The sequence below is a fragment of the Strongylocentrotus purpuratus genome, unplaced genomic scaffold, assembly GCF_000002235.5.
Source record: "Strongylocentrotus purpuratus isolate Spur 01 unplaced genomic scaffold, Spur_5.0 spur5_scaffold_8, whole genome shotgun sequence".
NCBI lineage: Eukaryota > Metazoa > Echinodermata > Echinoidea > Camarodonta > Strongylocentrotidae > Strongylocentrotus > Strongylocentrotus purpuratus.
This window is the reverse complement of record NW_022145614.1, coordinates 2,282,302-2,293,389: the sequence shown is the minus strand read 5'-3', so window position 1 is coordinate 2,293,389 and position 11,088 is coordinate 2,282,302.

Sequence of the window (11,088 nt, the reverse complement as noted above, 5' to 3'; positions counted from 1 at the left end):
TCTATACTACTTTCTCACACTCACTGCATACATTGCACACAACATCATCGGGGCTCTCACTACCAACCAACGATACCGGCATTCCTCAACACACCCAAGGGATCAATGCCTGGTGACCTGAAATGCACTTTGACAAGTCTGCATTATGAATATGAGCTAGGCCTAGCAGTATGGTTTGGGTATTAAAATTCATTATCCTGCTATAAAGATAATGATTTATTTGTATTGGTTTTATCCATACGCATTGCATCTCCAAAAAGACAACCTCGACGCATTTTAATTTCTTCCAAGGTTTCTCAAAAAGATATGAATTTGAAGTGTCTTTTGATTGTTTTGTATTTTTATCAGATTGTGGAAATATAAACTTGAATTGAATTGAATTGAATCTTTCTGTCTTTTTCTTATCTCTTCCCATGTAATGATTATTACAATTTGATTTAATTCTTGATATATAAAGGTTATAAGCTTCTCTGAACTTTGTTGATCAATCTATATAACTCTACTGATATCCATTTGTAATGTTTGTTTTGGAGAATTGAAAAATAAAACCCAAATAACATGTATCCAAATAATCCAAATAAATATCCATCTTAAAACTTAATATAAATATCTCTAATAATACACTTCAGACGCAAAATTGAGAAAATGTTAACTAGTTTAAAGCATACTAACACATGTGATTTTCAGATCTTTACACAAATTCTGTCTCACTAGGCCCCTATAATGCGATTCTCTCTCCCTGCTTTTCTTTACTTTCCTTTAAATCTCTAATAATTATGCATGGAGGGCAGCTGAAGAATTTAGAAATGAATTTAGTTATGGACACAAGGCAAAAACACCCTCAGATGAAAACAGTTACTACTCTATAATACTGAAGAAGTTCACAATAATAATTCTCTTTCTCTCTCTCTCTCTCTCTCTCTCTCTTTCTCTCTCTTGGCACACATATACTTTTGTTTTGAATATTATTTATTGTGCTTCCATTCAACAAATTCATAGAAAATAAAATTATTATATTTTTTATAGATCATACAAAAATAAGCTGATACGTTGCGAATAATATTACAAAAAATGAACGAATGGAAACAATAGAACATTTAAAATAAAAAAAAACTCCCTCTGCTCCTAAAACCCCCTCCCCCTAAAAAAGCCCTCCCCTCCCCAAACCCCCAAACAAAACACCCATAAAACCCGCAAATCCATTCCATAACGATGAATGGAAACATGGGGACACTGTTAATATACAAATAATCAAGAAATGGAACAATATAAAATTAAATTAAAGTAAAAAACATAATATAATCCATCATACAATGAGTACTTATATAGTTCCTATATCTTCCTTTCGTTGCTGTTCTTTTTATTTTTAGGCGTGTATCGTTTAATTGTGAATATAAATTTACGCCTAATTCTATTCGCATTAACCAAAGGAAGTAGAAGAAAGAAAACAAGTCTATATACGCTGTTTAATTCTCCACAATTTATGGAGGCCCCTCCAATACCAGCCAAGACTATGCGATGTCAAAATGCATTATAATTTAAACTGATAAACAGGTTTCAAAATCTCAAATTATGCAGACAGTCAATCTGGGCTTTGTGCAATGTGCAGTTAGTAATGGGACATACCTTTCCTTAATTTTAATAAAGTACAATACGTTACATACGACCTAAGGTTAGCTGGGCCTAATATTTTATCTTTTTATCCTGTGACCACCAAATTGGCCTCAACTCAAGGGACATAATTATACTAACCCCTCCCCTAAAGACCCCTGACCACCCCCATCTCCAATCATACTTGGCACCACCCTGCCCATCTATCCCTTCCCGTTACACTTTTTTTTTTTATTTTTTTTTTTTTAAACAATTTTGTTTTATTTCTCCAGATGTGTAATACAAACCATGACATACAATTGAATAAAATATACGTGTTCAATATTGATGCTTTTACATAAACATAATTAAACACAAACTTATTTGCAGTATAATATAACTTAGCAACAAAGTAAACGTATAAGTACCTAAACATAATATGTCAATTGTAAATGTTATTTACTTATATATTACCAAAAAAAAATTAAACAAATCTGGAGGTAATTTTACTGAAACAATCCTGCCCCCTCCATCACACAAACATACTCACCCTCTATCACACAAACATACTCACCCACCCACACACATACTCACCCACCCACCCATCCACCCCCCCCCCCCCCACACACACACACAGTACTCACTCAGTGGATGTCTGCCAACATTCTCAACTCAAGAAAAATATACTAAATAAGTTATCCAGGCCGCAAAATCGAGTTACGCTTTTAACAGGCTCACGGTGGAGAAGAAAGCAAATCTTAATTAATCTTAAGCTGCTCCCACTTTAAGAAATGTGATCCTAGCTTACCCATTTTAATTGCTATTTTCTTTTCCTCATCCCTATACTTAAAAATGCTTTTTTTCATCTTTTCTAAAGTTAGTACTCGCCCCCCCCCCCCGATCTTGACATAAATGTAACATACTTCACCATGAAAATGATAGTATTACACATTTTTATTCTATATGAACTACCTACCAACCCAACAAAATTCTCGCCATTCTAAATCTTTAATTTCATCTAACTCAAAAAGTTGTATTAAAGCCTGCCATATCCTTTGAACGCTCCCACAAGATAAAAATAAATGTTTGTATGTTTCTATTTCCTGCTTACAAAACGAACATAAATTATCATCAACAAAACCAAATCTATGAAGATGCTCATTAGTGTATATGGATGCACACACACAAACGCACGGGAATCCTGCTCACTGAAAGTAAAAAACATACACACGCACATCCTCTTAACCTCTTAACAAACACACGCACATCCTCTTAACAAACACACACACACACGCCCAACACACACCCACACGTTCTCTCTCTCTCTCTTTATTGTTATTGCATGTAAAATAAATACAAAGTCCCCTCGAAAAAATGTAATGAGCATTGAATATTGTGATACCTTAGTTCGAATGGATTGATGTTAAAAAAAACACATTGTATAAACATTGTTTGCATGAACATAAATATTTAATGACCGGGAATTCTCATCATCGCAACATAAAAGTTGCATTTTGAATTAGTTTCGTCTGATGTATTTAATCGAAACTGTAATACAATGAAACACAAACAGTCTATTCTAGATCAGGATGAAAAATGGAAAAATGAAAATCCTCATAGTAAAAAATTAGTTATAAATTGCGCCTTAAACTCAATTATTAATAAACAAATTATAGGTTAATGAATTTCTTTATTAGAGTAACGTATCATACATTATACATGAGTGTATGCACCTTGAACTACTTATGACCAGAGAATCCCAATGGTTTGAACAAAAACAGTTAATGATAATTATAATGTTAGTAATAATAATACAAATAATGTTAATAGGGGGGTTCTTGTATACTGCTTATGTCTGTCAGACTCGACTCTCATAATATAAGAAAATAACACAATTTTAAATATATTTGCCACCATAAACATCTTTCAGTCGACCCAAACCATTTTTCTCTATCTTTAATAACTTACTGGCCTCTGTCATGACTGTTTTTCTGCTCTTATCACTGTTACAGTGGGAAATTAAAAATGAATACCTATGTATTCTATCTTGTCAGACAGAAATCCACAAGGCCATTAGGGAATTGCCTGATTAATATGCTAAATGGGTTAATTATGCTAGTAAGGCTAATTATTTTTCGTTCACGAGATTAACCTCTTAGATAAATATTGGTTGTCATAAAACAAAATTCACATTAAAATTGTCATTCCAAATTTGTCTGGATAAAACTATACCTATATCAATAAATGCAAATATGCAAATTTACTCATTATGCTAATTAGGCAAATTGTACATGGAATATCTTCTCATTAATTAATGTGTTGTCCTTACAATGTTGCATTGCACCATTTTCAGGCTTTTTAGATATTGAGAATGAAGTCCATATATTGTACATATTCTAATTAGCTCATTATGCTAATCATGCTATTTAAGACAATTATTGCATTAGTCAAAAATAAGAACCGGTGTCATTAATAACTTCCTCGTCATAAAAAAAAAACCTTGAAAAGCGGTATTATCCATGTTTTTAGGCTTCCCGGATTAAGATTAGCAACATATAACACATTATGCTAATTTGATGATTATGCTAATTAGGCTCATATAGAAAATTGCCCAAGGTTGCCAAAATGGCAACCAAGCTGAATTTACCTCCAAACCCATCTAGAACACGAATCAACAAAAAAAAACTTGTACTTATCAACTTTTCCAGGTCATGTACATAATTATGGTACCGTCTACTTGACTAAATAGAGACCTTTAGATTTGCGTGGACTTATACATGTGACGTCCATTCAAGGGAGTGCATTTAAAGGACGTCGATCGTAGCAATCCACGTTGTCGTTGTGCAAATCTAAAAGTCCCTAATGATGCTACCACCAACCCTGGACCTCTCGAATGAGAGCATCCATTCAAAGGACGAGAGTACATTCTTGGTTTAATAGTAATGGGATTTCACCAAAATGAAATAACCTGTAAATTCACCGGACTTGAATCACAGTTGAGATCGATATTCTCTAGGTCAATGGTCAGCTCGACAGATCTGTGGAAGGCTGTATCAATGAAAAATCACGGTTCATAGAGAAATAGTGGATTGTGATTCCCCAACACTGTATGACCAGACTAATCTTACCACTTGTGAACGATATAAGAACTTCAGTGACGTATATTTTGTCACCCAAAACACGGAACGTTAAGTTTAAGAACTGTATGTGAAGTAACTAAAGTATTGAAATTATATTTGTGAATTTAAAAATATCAACTACAAGAAATATTCCTAGTCTAGAATCAATCTTTAAATACATCTTGCTTATAAAGACAGTCTTAAGGACTTCTTTTACATGGAAGATGCGGTGTTGTGTTTGTGCTCTGTTTATAAGCTCCACATAACCTTGTACATTTCATACGCAATGATTGCAACATGGAGCTCATACAAATGAAGGAAAGGAACAATCAACATCCCGATGGCTTGTCCTACATTCCCATCAAAGAACATACTTAGAACAGGCAATGCTACAGACGATCCGACTTCATGAACTAGACTATCAAACATCCACTGAGTTACGTTGGCCATTCCTACAACAACTAAGCAAAGAAGTGTCCACTTCATTTCGTGTTCATCTCTTGGTTGCAGACGTTGTACACACAAAAGAAAGACAGACTGATAGTATTTACGAATAACGCCAAACAAGCTAGCCGAAATGCTGAAAACATTTAGAGCAATTTGATCATGAGATAACAAAGTCACATTACAAAGGTTACCAAAGGAAGAAACAAAGCATGCTGTTTCGTATAATAAAGCTCCAGTCAATGTTATGAGTAACATTTTGTTATTTTCTTGAGCTGTTGCGCCCTCTAATCTGACCACATGGCTCCCATCAGCCCCTCTGATAAGTTTCCTGTGTCTGACGATGATCATTATCATTGGGATGAAGAACGTCATCCTCAAAAGCCACTGCAGGTAGCGACCACGAATCTTTATCGACTGTCCTGCAAGAACAAGCTTACTCAAACCGAAGTACACAACGCATATCAAGATTGTTACTGCTAACGCTTTTTCCACTTCATTTGACAAAGCTCTTTTCAAATCTTTGTTACAGATATTTTGTCTCGATGACACATTAATATAATTACGACACCGAGAGCCTTCACGAGACTCAACTGGAAGCATCTCGATGTTTTCACAATTTGTTATTCCATCTGATGGACGAAGCGCTCCCAAGCTAGTGTCTCGTTGTAGAAAGGTGTAGTCATACTGGTTTGATTTCCTTGTTCTGCCTCTCGATGATCTATAGAAGAGATGTCGAAGATTATTCAAATTTGAACGGCGAACTAGACCCTGATTGATTAGAGAATTGTTTTCATTTTCTTTATGGATTCTTTTCATTATGGCATGGGCGTGTCGTGGAAGAAAATGTGACCACATTTCAATAAACATCCAAGTAATCATAAGGGGTAGTTCGACTGAGAATGGTTGGGAGATATCCAGAATACCCTTCATGAAATCTCCTGCAGAGCTATTCGTTGAACATAGATACATATTGCGATGCTGACTAAATGTAACATAACCAAACGGTCTGACTAGTCTTTCAAAACATAACCAGATTCCTACTTCACAAAACAAAACAAATGACAAACGTATCTGTGGAACTGCCACAATGTAAGCGTCACAATAATTGGGAATGAAGTGAAAACTAATGCAGTAAACGACTGCAAATATACATAAATTGAGGATAAATAGAGTTATAAGTTCACTATTTGTCGCGTTATTTGGGCTGCTTGCTGAGTGTTCATTAAAGCATGAGTATGTATTTATTAAGGTGGTGATAATGAATACAAATCCTAGACCAGAAAAGATGTAAACGATGTTGACAGTAACTTTGTTAACTGTTGGCACTTGCCCGGTCTTGATATTTTCCAGCGGTATTTCACTCATTTTGTCAAGTTTAAAGGTCTGTCTTTTCTCCACAGCCTTTTCATAAAGATTAATCTGCATCAGTGCAAATGCACAGTGTTTGCAACGATGTGGCCAAAGAACCACTCCTTTGTCATGCAGCTCAACTACTCTACGAGTCAACCGCATCATCACAACCAATGATAACGTGACAAAAATTGCCAACACGGTATTACGAATTACAATCAAATCGGAGACGAACGAGTAATCCGAAATGTTTCTAAGAGGTAAGAATGGAACGCACATAACCAGGAGTCCTATGGCTACTAGAAGACACCCCAGGACAGTTGAAGTGTACGATTCCGCCCAGATCCTAGGCGTAGGAACTTCACCAGACTCTTCTCGTTGGGGATCTTCATGATCAATGTCTATGTTGGTCGTTGATCTGTCCTGACATGATGAGAATTCATCTCTCTCGATCTCTAGATGATTCCCATGATACGTGTGACCAGATGAAATGGTTTGATATTGAAGAGTCGTCATGACGTCACAATACCAACAGGCCTTGGAAGTGGACAAGCAATCGGTGAAGACAAGGCTATCTACAAACGTATGGCGATGAATTTTCGTGATCTGTCAATGAAATAAAAACAAATAGAATATTTATTATGTTGTATTGATTGCTGCCTATTGCATTGATCACAATAAATTTATAAGTATAATATGAGGAACACTTTCGTGATGAATATTTATATTTACTTATGGAGCAGATACATTTTTAAAGTGAAAACTTCAATCGATGAAGTTTTCTTACAAAATTACCTAAACATGAAACATAAACAGCGATCGACGCACTCAATCCATGGGTGCAGCAATCGTATAGGCAGACATACCTCTCAAATAAAACCAGATCAATCACAAAATTCATTAAAAAACGCAAGAAATATGTTGACGATAGGAAATTAGTTACCTGAAAAGTAAATTATCAAGGTCGAACCTGCTTATGAAGCTTGAACCCCTTTGAGTAAATAACTTTGTTCATAACATCTTCGTTTAGCACTTGTCGCACACTGGTATGCGAGAAACCTTCTTCTGATACCATGAAGACCGTATTTCTTGATGATGTCGAAGTATAGTTTCCTCCAAAACTAATTGACTTCAAGTTTCTCAGTCTAATTAAACATGATAAATGACTAGTTTCATTATATAGATATGATCAATTAGCTTACAATCTAAACAGAAACCAAAACCCTTCACAATCACGTCATCAAGCATTATGGAGGGGGTGGTGACTGTTCCTTGTATACACTAATTGAAGTATCGCTCATTAAAATGCTGTGATAATAATTATAAAGATGTGAGTAGGTATATTTTGCTTCCTGAGTTTCAAGTCGATTCAACTTGAGAATTTGTTGGGGGAAATTTGCTTTGAAATTCGCCTCCCCATTTTCATTGATTATACCATATGCTCTCGAAAGTACAAAATATAATATAGCTAGCTCGGTATAGAGCCAGCTTAAGTGCGTAGCCGAATTGTTAGTGTTGCACTAATTTATCCACCCCTTTCAAATAAGTCTTAACAGCATCTGTATGTATAATATGGTTTGCAAACTAATGCTATCGACCGTATTGATTAAAATTCACCGTTTTCGTTTCATTCTGGCAAAATACGGTATCATTGTGATAGACAATAGAAAGTAAGACAAAGAAGGGTGAATGCCCGGAATAAGAAGCTTGAAGTGGGGACGTCAGGGACTATTCAAGAGCAGGAAATGACCTGTTATATTCCTTTTTATTTAACTATAACCACAGTAAGGAATCTCGGATCAGAATATTGACGCAATCATAAAAATGAAAAGGAAATTGAAAGAGAGAAGGTCAATCTCATTGATTTAACCATGGTTACAGCGCCCGCAATCCGTCGCAGTAGTACAACGCAGAACGATAATCTATGAATGAATGAAGAGGGAGAGAGTGGGGGTGATGTGAAGAGAAGAAGGAGGAGGAGGAGAACAAAGAGAGAGAAAGAGAGAGAGAGAGCGAGGGAGAGGGAGAGAGAGAGAGAAAGAGAGAGAGAGAGAGAGAGAGAGAGAGAGAGAGAGAGAGAGAGAGAGAGAGAGAGAGAGAGAGAGAGAGAGAGAGAGAGAGAGAAGGTGGTCAGTGTACTGCTACATCTACAAGAACTACCGCCATGAATAAACAGGGAAATAAGGATAAGGAAAATGTTTTTTGTTTCAAATATCCGGAATAATTAGTTACTACTACTACTACTACTACTACTACTACTACTACTACTACTACTACTACTATAACTACTACTTCTACTACTACTACTACTTCTACTACTACTACTACTACTACTACTACTACTACTACTACTACTACCACTACTTCTACTACTACTACTAATATTACTACTACCAGGCGCGCCAGAAGCAACTTGGGATGGGGGAGGGGGGCGAAATTCCAGGAAGCTCACCTTCCAGGGACAATGGGGTCAATGAGCAAAAACTTTAGGGAGGGGCAGAAGGAAAATCTGCATCACCACCACTCTTACATGTCGCATGCAGGCCCCGCGGAACGTTGATGAAAGTTGAGTATTAACGATCAGGTAGAGCGTAGCGAGCGTAAATTGGCGTAGGGTTCAGGGGCTGAGCCCCCGGAAGCTCAGGGTTTTTAGGCATTAAATTACGGTCAGATAAGCATATTTAGATACCTTATTTGTGACACTGGCAGGTCTCTAATTGGCAGAGCCCCGGAAGATCAGGGGTTTTAGGTATTTAATAACTGTCAGGTAAGCACTCAGTGTCCTCTTTAGGGCCCTTGGTGGGGTCCAGGGGGCAGAGCCCCCGGAAGCTCAAGGGCTTAATTTATTTAATTACGGTCAGATGAGCATCCAAGGGCCCGCCTTAGGGCCCTTGGTGGGGTCCAGGGGGCAGAGCCCCCGGAAGCTCAAGGGTTTTATGTATTTGATTACGGTCAGATGAGCATCCAGGGGCCCCGCCTTAGGGCCCTTGGTGGGGTCTGGGGGCAGAGCCCCCGGAAGCTCAAGGGTTTTATGTATTTGATTACGGTCAGATGGGCATCCAGGGGTCCGCCTTAGGGCCCTTGATGGGTTCCCCTCAAACTCCCCATTGTAGCGCGTGCAGTTGACGCTACTGCGTTAGCAGGGGGCGGCCGAGCGACTTCCAAAGTGGGCGAGGGAGGTGGAACCATCAAAAAAGGGCACCTACAAAGGGGAATCTCAAAGCGAAAATATACAAATGTGTAGAGATTGGTATATGCCCCTACATTGTGATTACATAATCAGGGACCATTTCAATATTTGTTTCTCTTTTTAAATTATACAAGATATTGCTTAAGCATCATACTTTGAAACTGGATGTGGTGGTCTGAATATTCATTTGCGAGCGAGCATAGCGAGCGAGAAAAAACAAAATCTGTGAGTTCGAAGTGCGAAAACTTTCATCTTATGCAGAAGAAAAAACCCATCCTGATGGGGTTATAAGCACATTCTCATAACGGAAGACTGAAAAGGCCTTAGATAGGTAACATATATCATCTATGAATGCGAGCGAGCGTTTCGAGCGAGCTTTGGGGAAAATTATTCTTAGTCACTTTAAATTAGGGGCACGTTTAATGAGAGGAAATGGGGACACGAAAGGGATAAAGACACATATTAGAAAAGAAAAGGAGCACATGTCGAAGTACAAAGGGTAATTATCAGAGGTTAAAATAGAGCACTTCTTACACATGAAAAGGGGCACTCACCAGAGATGAAACAATTCAGTCATGAAAATGGGAAATGGGCATTTGTCATCGGAAAAGGGGAACCCATGTGATGTTAGTAGATACATTTATCAGAGGTGAAAAGGGGAATTCATGAAAAGGGAATAGGTACCTTATTAGATAGGAAAAGGGGCACGTATCATTGTTAAAAGGTTAATTATCAGAGGTGAAAATGGGCACTTATCACACCTTAACAGGGGTACTGACCAGATATGCAAAGGGACACTCGTGAGAACAAAAAAGAGGAACTTATCATAAAGGAAAATTTGCATTTGTTGAAAGAAAAGGGGCACCGATCAGATTTTGATAGGGGATTTATCAAAGGTGAAAGGGGACCTTCAGAAGAAGGGGGAAGTGGCTCTTACCAAAAATTAAAATAGTCACATTTTAAAATAAACGGGGCACTTATCAGAGATGAAAAGGGGTAATTATGAGAAGGTGAAGTGGTACTTTTACAAAGTAATAGGGGCACTTTCCCTATGTAAAAAGGGGCACTTCTTACAAAGTAAATGGGCAATTTCCTACGTAAAAGGGGGCACTTTTGGGTACTTGAAAAGGTGTGGGGGCACTGTTAAATATTATTTATACAATTTACTCATGAACTGAACGTTCATTAATTGTGATGTCATTTGCTATGAATTGTTTTATATATTGTACTTTACATATTGCCAAATTCGGCCGCATCGTTGTTCTTTTAAAAGCATTATCAATTCAATTCAACGATAAACACTAGACTAATCATGTGCCACTTTCCTACATTCCTGTAATTAAGCCTCCAATAGACCTGTTAGCTAACATATTCATATTGTATGCATACTGT